General features: G+C 44.6%; 1 protein-coding gene across 1 annotated transcript in view; it reads left to right on the top strand.

Moving 5' to 3' along the window:
• Window positions 1-14,849, top strand: part of TMEM132C (transmembrane protein 132C) — a 452,086-nt gene that overhangs the window by 10,289 nt on the left and 426,948 nt on the right. The gene's annotated exons all lie outside the window — the stretch shown is intronic.

A 14,849-nucleotide genomic window follows, 5' to 3' on the forward strand; every position in this document is an offset into this window, starting at 1 on the left:
CTCAGGCACAGGAATTCTGGGAGCCTGGGTGTGAGGTCACTTCCACCCACAACACTAAGATAGAAGGTGTGATGTTGCCCAAACACAGGTGGAGCTGTATCAGAAGATGGGGAATGAATGCCCAGCAGGCAAAACCCTATTCACCAACCAAATGAGCAAAACGAAGGGAATCAAAAGCCACTGGATGGCTGCTTGTCACGGGTGTGCTCCACACTGTGGGGGCAGCTTGTTTCTCCTGCCTACGCACAAACAACAAAGTCCAGGACATCTCAAGTTAGGAGGGTGACCTTCTTTATCTCCCACTGCATCTCTACTTCTGGGTGGCTTTTCCTCTTTTCTGCTTGTCTTGACCTTCATTCATTCTTCTTTCATTGATATCCAGCCATCCAACATCCCTCCAGTAAGAGATGGGCACTGCAATAGTAGCATATTCTATCACTGACCTCCTCTTGCAGACAAGGAGACCTTACTTTCAACCCCAGGTGCTCACCCCCAGGACTGTGGGATCCCTGGGCTGAGTTGCTAAAGCCTGCCAGTTTCTCATGCTGCAGCTGTATACGGTGACCCTAAAAGGCTTGCCCCCCCTGGCATCCTGATTTATGAGAACAAAAATCTCAGGGGAAGTCTATGTTTCAGGGCATTTGTTCTGCTCTGGCTCTGTTCCATCTTTCCTGCTTCCTAAGTGGCACTAGGTTCTTATCTTCAATTTATGTAAATCTTTTGGGTCGCTACACAGCCCCGGGTTACCATTTTCTTTATTTTCCACTTTTTAATGGTAAGCAATGAATTGACTGAGAGAGCAGACTTTTCTCATTTGCCTTCAAACTCAGTGTTGTCATCTGTCGTGTTCATATCCTATTAACTAAATGACATTTCCTAGCTGGGATCTCTCACTGCCTTCTCCTGGTCAGTTGTCTCCCTGGCCATATCCTGGCCCTTGACCCCAGCCTGTCTCCCTGCGGCACCGATGCCATGGAGGTGACAGCTGGCAGTGGTTTGGCTGTGTGGTTGCCTATTAGTTCTGGGTGGGAAGGGGTCCCCTCTACCATTGACAGAGGCAAGAAGCCTGCAAACAGCAGCTTTTTACTAATCCCCATTGGTCAGGGTGTCCATGATGACTAATTTTTTGTCTTAACTTGTGTGGGCCACAGTTCCCAGATACTTGTTCAGACTTGATTCTATATGTGTGTGTGTGTGTGTGTGTGTGTGTGTGTGTGTGTGTGTGTGTGTCTGTTTGGGTGAGATTAACAAATTGGTGGATGTTGATAAAACAGGTTACTCTGCATAATGTGGGTAGGCCTCATCCAGTGAGTTGAAGGCCTGCAGAGATCAAAAGGCTGACCACCCCAGAGACAAGAAGGAATTCTGCCAGTCAACAGCCTTTGGATGGGAACTGCAACATTAGATCTTCCGTGGGTCTCCAGCCTGCCAGCCCACCCTACAGATTTTAGACTTGCCAGACTCCACAATCGCATGAGCCAATACCTTAAAATAAGTTTCTCTCGGTATATCCTCACCCTATTGGTTCTATTTCCCAGGAGAACCCTGAGTAATAGAGGGTCCTGGAAGATCTGGTCCCAGGCAAAGGGAATTTTGTTTTCTCTCTCAAATATCTCACCTGTCTATTCTTCAAGCACACTCATTATCTTCATTCCTTGAAGATAATGGATTCCCACAACTGGCCACATAAAAGGAATAAATTTCAGAGACAGAATTGGTGCTGTCATTTTTTTATTATTATTAAATCACTGCTAATCCTCTAGAGACAGTGCATCCTTACTTTGTTCATTAGCCCGACGGGAAGATCTAAATGTCCACCATCCTCAGCAAACACCAGCTGCATGTTTAAGCCCTTCTTGACTAGTGGTCAGATCATGTCCTCTGCCTCAGATTCTCTAGTGTCTCCCACCATATTCAGAGGTAATGCCACAGTCTGTGCAGTGATCTACAAGGCACTCTGTAATCTCTGACCCTGTAGCATCCTTCTGACCTCATTTTCAACCCCACACTCTGCTCCAGTCCCATGGGCCTGCTTGCTGGGCTCACCACACCAGATAGACTCCCACCACAGGGCCTTTGCACATGCCTGCTGTGGGGTAACTTCTAGATACCCTCATGACGCACTTTCAGCTTCTCAGATCTGTGCGCCAAGGGCACCTCCTCATGGAAGTCTCCCTATGCACATTGTCTGTTCTCCATTCCTGCCCTTTCTGTGCCCTGTCCCTATTTTGTCCTTTCTCTTTGCACTTATCCCCTCCTGATAAACTATAACTTTGACTTATTTAACTGTCTTCCCATTCCCTAGAATTAAAGCTCCATGAGCACAGATATTTTGGCCTATTTTTTCATGGTTGTATTTGTCTATTTTGCTGATGGCTGTAGTACCTCTGGTATTCTGGTGAGGCCCTGAATGTTTGATAAATGAATGAACGGACAAGTGAATAAATGACTTCAGTCTGTCTTTGGCTTCTCATATTATCTGTCCTTCATTCTGAGCCAGTCTCTTGAATCTTGCTAGCCCAAGATTCATGCTGCCTGCTACATACATGAAAATGGGGAGGTAAGTTTTATATGCCAGAAATCTCTGAAGGCCACCATTTTATTAAAGGTCTCTAGCTGAGAACGGAGCCTGTCTTCATCTCTTCTCGCCGTCAGCCACTCCAGGGAAGTGCCCCCGTCAATTTGAGGTGAGAGTGCTCGAAGAGGAGTGTGATACACAGATTCACATGCTGGCCAGGGGCAACATTATTAAGTCGCCAACTTTATTTCTGAGTTGTCCCACCCTCCCTTGTATCCATCTGCCTCTTACTTTCGGGTGACATATAGGAGGGGCTCCTTCCTTGTAGACAAGAGAGTCTCAAAACTGACCACATTAAAGGGATAAACTTCAAACACAGACCAGAATTCTATCATAAATAGTGAAAAGCATCCTAATATCCTTATATAAGGAAAACATGCTTAAATTCAGTTAACTTAATAGCGTAATCACTAGAATAATGGGGACTGACTACTAATGAGTATAAGGTATCTTTTGAGTGTATGGAAAGATATTATAATGGGGCATCAGATGTGACTTGATCTGGGTGTTCGATGATAACATTAGAATTTGTTTAAAAAGTAATTTACTTGGCCTGTTATACTGTTGGCCTCCTTATTAGGTTCTAATTTGTGGCTCCTGGAAGTTCCAGGTTTACATGCTTGAGGGGTCAAATCTCTCTCTCCCAATAATCCCAGCAAAAGTCATACTGTGTTTCGTTGGCTCTGTTTGTTTCATGTGCCCGTTTCTGAACCATTCAACCCAGTCAGTAGAAAACAATGTGCTCTAACTATCCAGGCCAGGCAGCTGTGGGAGGAGGTCATATGGGCTAGAAGTGGGATGCAGAGACAAATGTGGGTGTTGTTACCAGAAAAGGGATGAATTATTGAGACCAGAAAAAGAATGATATATATTCCTATGTATCCAGCTTTGAGAGTGTGATCAACAGAGGTCACAGGAACATAGAAGATCATGCAAGCAAGTTGTATCTCTTTCCTCCTCAGAAGTCTACTTGGGTTAGTATCTATGAACAGGAGGCAGCATGAAGATGTGTTTTCCTAATTGAGTTTGTGTCATATTTGCCTGAAACCAAGGATAAGAAAACATCATTTATCGCTCAGCTGTCAACCCAGGCTGCCTTCAATATAAGAGGCAAAATGAGATAGATACAAGAGGTGGCCCAAGTGCCAGTTGGAAGAGAGAAAGATGAGATCTAAAACAGGTTTGTTTCAACAAGTTAGGACCCCTTCCTCTCCAGACAGGTCCTGTTTGGGAGGCAAGATCAAGGCTTGGTGGTTGTACTGGCCTGAATCAAATCCCTGCTCCACTGTGTAGACATGGGAAAGCCACTTATAGCACCAAACCCCAGCTTCTGGGTCTGTCATTGGGGCTAGTAGAATGTGTCTCATGGAGTTATTTAAAAGGGTCAAATGACCTAATGTCTATTTGTCTTTATTTTTCATTTGCACATTTTGGATACAATCTCCACTGTTCTCTGTCCTGCTCTGAACCCTAGGAGGCTGACCCTGCAAATGGCAACTCCTGGTTCCTGTATCTGCTGGATTCCATAGGGGGCTGACCAGTGGGGACATGGCAAGAGATTGGAGGGCAAGAGAAAGGAGAAGCTGGAGTATTTGTTCCCCACTCGCTCCTTGTTTGGGCCCATCTCTGGCTGTGCCTTTGTCTCCCCTTGAATCTAACTCCTGTTGGGTGGCCTCTGTTGAAGATTCCAGCTCCCACTGACCTTCAGGAACACTCCCTTCTCCACTTCCCCCTTCAGGTGAAGATAATGTCTATTTCTTATCTCTAGGTACCCAGCCTCATTATTTCATTTCTTCCATTAGTATTTCCTTCGTAAAAGGGACTTTGAACATTGGAGTTGGATTCTCTTTCCTCCTGAGGCTGACACTTATACAAATAAAAACTACTCATACATAGTGGAAAACGACTGGAGTTTTTTGTTGTTTTTATGTTTAAACAAGCTCAAACATTTAGAACATTTCAAAAATAGGTGCCGAGAACTTTTGTCCCATGAACCATCTCAGAGTAACTGGCTGAGCTGATGCTTATCATACCTGAATGTTTTGTTGTGTATTTCTTACAAATAAGACATTCTCTTACAAAAGCACAAGATAACATCAAAATCAGAGAATTACCATTGCTGCATTATTACCACACAATACTGTTGTATTATTCCATTTTCACATTGCTGTAAAGAATTCCCCTGAGACTGGGTAATTTATAGAGGAAAGAGGTTTAATTGACTCACAGTTCTGCATGGCTGGGGAGGCCTCAGGAAACTTACAGTCATGTCAGAAGGCAAAGGAGAAGCAAGTACCTTTATCACATGGTGGCAGGAAAGGGAGGAGGCAAAAGGGAAAGAGTCCCTTATGAAACCATCAGATCTTGTGAGAACTCACTCATTATCATGAGAAAAGCATGGGAAAGCCACTGCCCCCCAGCGTGATCTAGTCACCTCCCACTAGGTCCCTCCCTGGACACGTTGGGATTACAGTTCAAGATGAGATTTGGGTGGGGACACAGAGCCAAACCATATAAACGATTGTCCCAATAATTCACAGCAGAAGGATCTAGTTCAGGATTGCACATTGCAGTTATTTTTCATGGCTTTTTACTTTTTTTCAGTCTTCCCTTGAATTTCATGACTTTGACACTGTAGAAGCTTATGGGCTAGTTATTTTGTGACACATCTCTCCATTCGGATTTGTCTGATGTTTCTTCCTGATTAGTGATTCAGATGCTACATTTTGGGCAGGAATGCTCCAGACAGGATGCTCTGCTGTTGTCTTTGTACTTTATCGGGTTACACGGGATTTAAATGTGTCACAATATTAATGATGTTCTCTTTGATCACCTGATTAAGGTGGTGTCTGCTGGGCTTCTCTACTGTGAGGTTACTCTTATTCCCTTTGAAATTAAGACATGTTTTGTGGAAAGATGTTCAGAGTCTGCGTGAACATCCCGTTCCTCATTAGAATTTCAACATTTCATTTATGAATCTATAACAGGATGGGTTCCTGGATTTCTTTTGTACTCTATGGCTTACATTTCATTACTATAACTGTTTATTTTGATGCTCACAATATCACAGGTTTGGCCAGTGGGAGCCATTTTATGACAACTTCTGTGTTCTGACACATCCTCCTTGTTTAAGCACTGCCCTACTTTCTGGATATAAGATCCTCAAGGCTCATCTGTACCTTCCCTGCCCCAGTTTTGGAATCAGTTCAGTTGCTTTTAGTGGGGAAATGGTATTTAGACATCAAGATCCTGGCTGTGCATGTGCTCATGACTAATGGGGTGCTCTAGTTCCACTCAGTGGACAGAGGCAGGAAATCATTGTGCACACATTGGCCTTTCTCTCTTCCTCTCTCATTACCTCTCTACCTCTATCTACTGTTCTGTATCTAGGCATTCTCTCTCTCTCTCTCTCTCTCTCTCTCTCTCTCTCCTAACCTATCCTAGCTATCTATGTACTGTTCTCTATCTGTCTACTGTTCTGTATCTATCTACCTATGCCCCTATCCGTCTATCTATGATCTAATCTATTTATCTGTCTTAAAAACCATGAGTTCACACTGATGCCTCAGATTCTAATCCAGCACCACACGAGTCATTCTAGGTTTCTTCCTTTCTGTGTTTGTAGCTCCCTTCTCCTAATCCCAGGCCAGGCCATTTCCCCTGCCTTCCCCACATCAGTCTGCTCAGTGTCCAGCCCCTGATGCTGCCTGTCCTCCTTGCCACTCCCCTGACCCCCTGCCCCAGCCACCGAGTCTCCACTGTCTGCCTCGCTGGGCCTCTCCTGATGGTGTTGGGCTGAACTGTTCAGAAGCAGGAGGAAGAGGGGCAGCATCCAGTTTGTATCCTCAGTTACGTGAACTCCATTATATTATCTGTTTAGAAGAATTCTATAAAGTTCAAGTCAAAGGAATGTGCTGCAACTTCTCTACCTCAAGATACCCATTTTTTGGCAGGTCGGGGTGGTGAATGAGCATTTTGACCAGAGATGACCATGGGCCCATGTACCACCATGTACTGACCAGCCATTCCTAGGAAAATAACATGAGCCAATTTGCATAACATATATATATATAGATATATATCTATATCCTATTGGTTCTGTTTCTCTGGAGAACTCTGACTAATACAGCATCTAAACAGTAATTTGTGTTTAGGAGTGTATAGTGTTCTGGGAGGGCCATCATTTGTGTGACAGATATGTATATAAACTTAGTTACTCTTCATGGTAACCTCAGGAGATAAGCACATTTGTTAGTCTTACAACTGGGGGCACTCAGAGCGTTTCTAAAATGTACAGCAAATGATTGGCAGAGTCAGGGTTTGGACCTAGTGGGTCTATCTCCATGGTCCTTGGCACATGTGCTGTGACCACCACACTGTGAGTGCCCTCAAACCTATGTGAAGCTAATCCAAATGAATCAAAGCCAGCTTTCCTGTAAGAAATAATGGCAAGAGGTTTCCTGTAAGAAATAATGGTGAAAGATGAGCAGAGTGAGTGCCTCTCCTATGCACAGATTAGACTTCCCGTGTAACTCTAGCCCACATAAATAAGACAATCTCTACCTATAGCGGTAAAACATATAGTACCATTAAAAGCCAATGGCTTAAGTTAATTAGAATTGTGTAAAATAAGAAAACGACATAGATGAATTTGGGAGAAATTATCATTTTAATAATAATAAGCCTTTCTAAGTCTGTGGTATCTCACAGAACAGAAGAGTAGAAGACAGCCAGCATGGTGTCTCATGCCTGTAATCCCAGTACTTTGGAAGGTTGAGGTGGAAGGATTGCTTGAGCCCAGGAGTTCAAGACCAGCCTAGGCAATAGCCTACCCATCTCTACCCCCAAAAAATACACACACAAAGTTAGCTGGGCATGGTGGTGAGTGCCTTTAGTCCCAGCTACTTGGGAGGCTGAGGTGGGAGGATTGCTGACCTTCGGAGGTGGAGGTTGAAGTGAGCCAAGATTGCACCACTGCACTCCAGCATGGGAGACAGAGCAAGACCCTGTTTAGTGAGGTAGGAGGAATAAGTTCCAGCACTGCAGGGTGACTATGATGAACAACAATTTATTGTATATTTTCAAATACCTAGAAGAGCAGATTTTGAATGTTCTCAACAAAAATGGTATTGAGGTGATCGATACGCAAGTACCCTGATTTAATTATTATGCGTTTTGTACACGTATCAGAATATCATACTGTACCCTATACATATGTACAATTATTGTGTTTCAATTACATATAAGAATGAAAACAAAAAAAGATATTTTACTAAATAAATCAAATTAATCTTATCACCAGCTTTTAAAAGATTAAAGAGCTTAATGGAGTTGCCAGGGAAGAACATTAGACTCTTAAACACAAGTAACAGATTAACACCAGCACAGGCAGCAGAGGAACTTTTATAGACAGGCAAGCCAAGGTAAAATTGATTAAAAGAGGAGAGGAACCAGCCAGACCCAGGGGTTCACTGGGATTTGAATAGGGCGTCAAGGACATATTCATTCATTCTCTGTCTCTCTCTCTCTCTCTCTCTCTCTCCCTCCTTCACACACATGCGCGCTTTCATGGAGGCTTCCTTCTCTCATTTGGATTTTCTACATCATGGGAAATGTGGCCACCGAGAGCTCCTGGACTTCAGTTCTCAGGAAGGTCTTTGCTTCTCTTAGCTTATACGTGGTGAACTTTTCAGGAAACGACTCTGGCTTGCGTGGTGGAATGTGCCCCCTCCTGGATGCAGGCTTACAAACTCAAATGCCTCCAGGGCCCCTGTTTACTCAGGAGTGAAGCACGTTGATTGGGCCGTGATGAACGGGAGTGTGATGCTCAGTCTGTGGGGCCAGGGCCACTCCCACGTGGTGACAGCAGGTGAGAGTAGCCCTGGCTCCCATAGGCAGTAGCAGATGTGGGCAGAATAATTCCTAAGCCTTACTGATTTACATAAACCAGGAAATAAGGATATTTAAATATGAAATGGCGGCTTTCAAGTGTGGACAACAAAATAAAAAATTGTTAAATGCTGTGTGGGACAAATAGTCTAGATTATGGCCTCAGGACAATTTTTCATTTCTGCCTTTGACCACTCAACTTTGATGGAAAGGATGAGATGCTAGAAGTGGCCCAGTTTGGGCACACAGTCACCTGAGGCCAAAGCAGCAAGATCCATACAGACATGGAAGTTCCCATCCAGTCCTTGAGGCTGGAGTTTTGAGATCCCTTCCCAGAAGGGATGTGTTGGTACCAGAAGGAGGGAGAGAGGGAGTGCCAGGCACGTGAGATTAGCGTCCATCGAACAGGATTCTGGAAAACTTGAGAGAGAGGGGTAGAAAGAGTAAAGATGTTGGTCAAGAGAATAAGGAAAAGAAGATGAAGAAGAACTATGTTGTCTCTGCCAAATGATGCTGCTTTTCCAAGAAGGGCAGCGGCTTTGCCAGCACTACTTGTGGTCATGTCTGTGAGAAATCTCGTTCCTTCTCCTTTAAGTTTTGCAATCAGTTTGTAAGCCTCAGCACTGTTAACATGTTGGGCAAGATTATTGTTTATTGCTGGGGTGGAGGAGTGTGCTGTGCAGGGCTAGATGCCAGCAGCGTTTTCCCTGCCCACACAGTTATGACAACCAAAAATGTCTCCAGCCATTGCCAAATGTCCCTTGGGTGCATCGAGAACCTCTGGTTTAAATCCTGCCCACTGTGGATAAAGTACTTCCTGCATCAAAATATTATCTTAAACTTTTTACTAGGAAATAATTTTAGACTTTCAGAAAAGTTGGAAAAATAGTACAAAGAGTCTTACGTACTTTTCACCTAGATTCCTCCAAATTAACATTTACCAGGTTTGTTTATCAGTATTCTTCTTATTAGCTATGTCTGAATGTTTCTCTCTCTCTCCCCTCTGTCTGCATATCTCCATCTATATCTATATCTGTGTGTGTATGTCTCTAGGTGCAATTTTTCTGAACTAATAGTAAGTTGCACACGTTATACTTCTATCATGTGTATTCCCTAAAATAAGGCAATTCTGTGATATAATCACATTGGTCAAAATAAAACGGCATCGCTACGGTACTATTATGCATCTACCTCCTTTATTCAAATGTTTCCAGTTATGCCATTACTGTTATTTAAAGCCAAAGAAAACTTAAGTTTCTGTTGGTCCAGCATCTCATGCTGTGTGTCCTTCGAATGTCTCTTTGTGTCTTTTTATCAGAAGCAATTTCTCAGCCTTTTTTTGTCTTCATAACTCTGATGTGTTTGAAGAATATAGGCCAGGTTTTTTAGAAGAATGTCCCTCAGTTTGATCTGTATTGATTTGGAAGTAATAGCTGCATTCATTTCAAATTGATCTAGCCCTTCCGGACATTGAGTTCTGAATTGGGATGATTGTGTGTTTGGTGCAGTCTTAATATCACTGATGTCCCCAGTTATCCCTGCAGGATCCTCTCTTACTTTTTTTTTTTTTTTTGAGATGGTGTTTTGCTCTTGTTGCCCAGGCTGGAGGGCAATGGCGTGATCTCGGCTCACTGCAACCTCCGCCTACTGGGTTCAAACGATTCTCCTGCCTCAGCCTCCTGAGTAGCTGGGATTACAGGCATGTGCCACCATGTCCAGCTAATTTTGTATTTTTAGTGGAGATGGGGTTTCTCCATGTTGGTCAGGCTGGTCTCAAACTCCCAACCTCAGGTAATCTGCCTGCCTTGGCCTCCCAAAGTGCTAGGATTACAGGCGTGAGACCCACGCCCAGCCCTCTCTTACTTTTAATGTCCCTGTTATTGTGGCAGAAGGGCTCAGAGGCCTGCTTGTAGGAAACCCTCCTGTCCTTCCCTCCCCTGCAGCTGGGTCTGGGCTGTCCTGCTCTGGCGTGAGTGGTTTCTTCTGTCCCTGCCTCTTTATCTAGTAGAGTTCTGCTGCTAGGTTCTCCCTGGGACAGCCATGTGGGCACAGCTCTCTCCCAGGCAGCACTAGGGGAGGAGATCTGGCTCCCAGCTCCCCCAGCATGACACAGAGCAGGTGGGAATTTTAATAGGACTTTCCGAAAGGTGAGGGACAACAGGGCTCCATGTCACTGTGGAGGCTGGCACTCTCATACACTCATGGGTCAAACCCACTGTAGTCTCTGAAGTCTGGCACACGCTGTTGTACCTGAGTGTCACAGTCACAGGCTAAATAAGCCCGTTCTTTTACAACCTTCCCTTCAGTGAGGGCTGAGGGAAATTCACATCTTCTTGCTGCCTCCTCCTTCCCTTGATTTCCCCAGGATAGCCAGCTCTTTTTGGCTTTTACTGCCCTGGAGAAGATGCTTAGACATACATGCCTGCATGTGTGCACCGCCCCCCACACAGTCACACATTCACACACACATGCATGTGCTTACATGCTCATGCTCAGCACACACATGCACACTCACATTCACACATGCACCTCCCACACATTCACACACTCATGAACACACATGCACATTCATTCACATGTGTGCCTACACGTGCACAAATACTCACATATGCTCGCTAACACACTAATGCATTCACGCACACTCATACACACGCACGCACTCGCACACATACACCTGCATACTCTCACATGTTCATTAATGCACATATGCACCTATGCACACACCCTCTCACATGTTAACATACATGCACACTTATACACACACACACACTCATGTGCACACACACACACACATATGAATGTAGCGTCGTGACTAGCCATTAGTTTTTAAGAACAAGGGAATCTAAATCTAGATTTAGGAATTTAAAAATGTCCCTTAACTCCATGGGGCACAGTCCTGTTAGTACATCTATTTGTGTGACTAACCAAAACAGTGAATATCTTCGTTAGGGTTAATGGTAACTTCACAGTTTCCTCCAAGAACACAGCATACCTGGTTTATAGGGGTGCAGCTGAAAACACACGCAAGCACACACACTCACAACTCATTTTGGAGAATATTCTGAAAGAAAGTAGGCCCAAGAGGTGTATTTAACGTCCCCATCTTCAAAGACGGAAAATTGCTAGTAACTTTTAAATCAGCATTTTCTAATTTGCAGTCTGCCCTATATGATTCTCAATAATTTTTGGCCTATATTGGTATCACCTGCACTTCCATTTACTTAATAACAGTTTTTCTCTATTTCAAATCTTTTAATCTGAGCTTTGCCCTAAGCACTCATTTCCATGAAAGTCACTGTTTTACATACTAATTGCATTTTCCCCAAAACATCAAGCGAAATACGTAACTGATAGCACGTTTAAAGGTCCTATGTTTCACCTCAAATTATCTCATATTTCACATGCAGCAAACCCTGTCCTCAGGCCCTGATGAAGATGGGCAGGCAGATCTGACATCAGCGGCTTTTCTTTCCTTGATGGAACCTCTGGATGGCATGCCCTGTCCTATAACATGAAACAAGGGCTCCAGAAAAGGTGGAGGAATTACTTCCTGAAATTCTGAAAGGCTGGATCCAAAGGCACAGAAAGGAACATTATTTCCTACCATATGAAACCCAGCAGGGCATGTGATTCAGGAACACTGTATGAGTCCGTTCTCACGCTGCCATAAAGAAGTACCTGAGACTGGGTACTTTATAAAGGAAAGAGGTTTGATTGACTCACAGTTCCGCAGGCTTAGCAGGAAGCATGACTGGGAGGCCTCAGGAAACTTACAATCATGGGAAGAGGGAAGCAAGGGACGTCCTACATGGCAGCAGGAGAGAGAGAGAGTGAAGGGGGAAGTGCCACACTTTTAAACTATCAGATCTCATGAGAACTCACTCACTATCACGAGAACAGCATGGGGAAAGCAGCCCCCATGATCCAGTCACCCCCTACCAGGTCCCTCCCTTGACGTGGAGATTTCAATTCAAGATGAGATTTGGGTGGGAACACAGAGCTAAACCATATCGGACACTGAAGATGCGTGATGCCCTGTTCCACCGGGAGTTATAGCCCCCCTGAATTGTCAAATAGGGTCCCCCCCCCAGCCAGGTGCTGAATTATTCTAGACCAGGACATCGCTGGGCTTGGGCCCATCAACCGACATACAAGTCAGCATTTCCCAACTTTAAACATATATGCCCTTTCCAAATAAACATAAAAATCCAGAGATTTTTCTCCACTTCTTCTCTCAGAGGAGAGAACATGATCCCTTAAAGATCCTGTTCTTTATTCTCCAAGCCAAGAGAACAAAAAATAGATTAACTTTGCCTTCTGTGGCTCATTTAACAAAAAAAAAAAAAAAAAAGAATGATTTCCCAATTTCCTAATAGAAATGACTGAATATGCATTTGAATGCTAAACCTACTCCCGGATTCTGATGTATACACATCCCACCCCTCCCAGTTGAGAACTGCTGGTCCAAATGGAAGTTTACATCTTTTCCACAATGAAAGCCACTGAACTGGAGTGTGCTGTGGGTGAGTGCACCATCCTGGTGAGGTAAGGTCCTGCAGCTCTTACGCCTCTGAAGAGCTGGATGACCCGAGCAGCACAGGAATTCCCATATTCTCGAGGGACATTCTTATGGTCTGAGCCAGCTGCAAGGCGATCCCAGAATTCCCCTGCAAGTACATCCAAGAAGAAATAAATATCTATAGAGGTGTTGCAAACCTCCCAGGAGTCATGACACAAATGAAGTCCTTTGAAGTCCAGTTCCCCTCCTCTGGTGTAGATACCGTTTTCACCCTATAGTGTAGAGTTTCTGTCCCCACACGCTAGATGCCAGCAGCACCCAGCCTCGCTGATGACAACCAAAACATCTCCATACAGTGCCAGATGCCCTTTTCCCCTGGATGGGCTGATACTGAGGGGCTGAGCTGCCTGCAGCCTGCGCCGACTGTGTGAATACAGCCGACCTGCTGCAGGAGGAGATGATGCTGGGATTCCCAGAACAGCAGAAATAGGTGACAGGGAGAGGACAGTCTGGAAGGGATTGGAGTCTCTGGTTTAGCTTCCTGTTTTCTCAAGGCTCAGTTGTCCTGCTCTTCCCATAACTCAGGGTTATGCCCTGGAGCAATCCCACTCAGTACCTGAGCTGGTTGAGTCCTGTGCTGGTTGAGTGACTGCCTTTCCTTCCTCAGATCCATCCTGTTTCCCCTGCTCACTTCTGGATTATAGGGAACTGCACCTCCCAGGTTCCCTTGTTTTCTGGCTTCTGGACACATTCTAGTCCAGTCTGAGGCAGTGGCGGAAGACAGGAGGGAGATTGAAGTGGGGAAAGCCACAGTGTTTCTCTCCTTTTCTAGCTTTGCTTCCTGGACTGCCTGCAGTGATGGCCAGGGCGTCTCAGGAACCCTGGCTGACCGGAGGTAGCTTCTGCGCACTGTCCTGGTTTGCACCCTGCCCCATGGGTGGCCTTGGCCCCTGGAAACTCCCTGGGATCCATTGTTCCTCCTCCCCTAGGGCTGCATGGTGCCTTCCTGTCAGTGGTATCTGCGTGTCTCACCATCTATCTCTGCTTCGTAACTCTTGCCTCACTACATAATCAACTCCTATGCTTAAGCCCTTCTGTTGCAGTAACTACAGCAGTTTGTTTTGTTTTGTTTTTCTGGCTGAACTCTCACAAAATGTCATTTTTTTTCTTATGCACATTCAAGTTTGCTTTCTGTTTCTTGCAGTCAAAAGAATCATGGTCAAACAGAATGAAAGGCAAAACTTAGAGGAAAGCCTTGGAAACAAAGCTGGCCTCCCTGAGATGGCTGCTGTGTACAAGGGAGAGGCCCACACTCCCCCACCTGAACCGGTTTTTGTGTCAATTAAAAGGAGGTTGACAATCCCTGCCCAACTTCCTCACCCAGCAGTTGTAAGAAATGGGTTTGTCAATGTTTTTCTCTAACTTGTTCCGGTAGAATGTAAGCTCCTCATGGGCACAGATTTTGTCTCCATTGCCAATGCTGAAACCCTGGTACCTAGATGAGTGCTGGGCACACAGCACGTACTTTGTAAGTATCTATTAAGTGTACTTAGTATCTAGGTACCTAGGTACCCTAGTTCCTAAATGAGGTACTTCATGTCTGTTAAGGGTACTTAGTACCTAGGTACCCTAGTACCTAGATGATGTATTCATAAGTGTCTGTTAAGTGTACTTAGTACCTAGGTACCCTAGTTCCTAGATGAGGTACTTCATGTCCGTTAAGGGTACTTAGTACCTAGGTACCCTAGTACCTAGATGAGGTATTCATAAGTGTCTGTTAAGTGTACTTAGTACCTAGGTACTCTAGTTCCTAGATGAGGTACTTCCTGTCCATTAAGTATACTTACTACCTAGGTACCCTAG

The sequence above is a fragment of the Symphalangus syndactylus genome, chromosome 13 (genome assembly GCF_028878055.3).
Source record: "Symphalangus syndactylus isolate Jambi chromosome 13, NHGRI_mSymSyn1-v2.1_pri, whole genome shotgun sequence".
NCBI lineage: Eukaryota > Metazoa > Chordata > Mammalia > Primates > Hylobatidae > Symphalangus > Symphalangus syndactylus.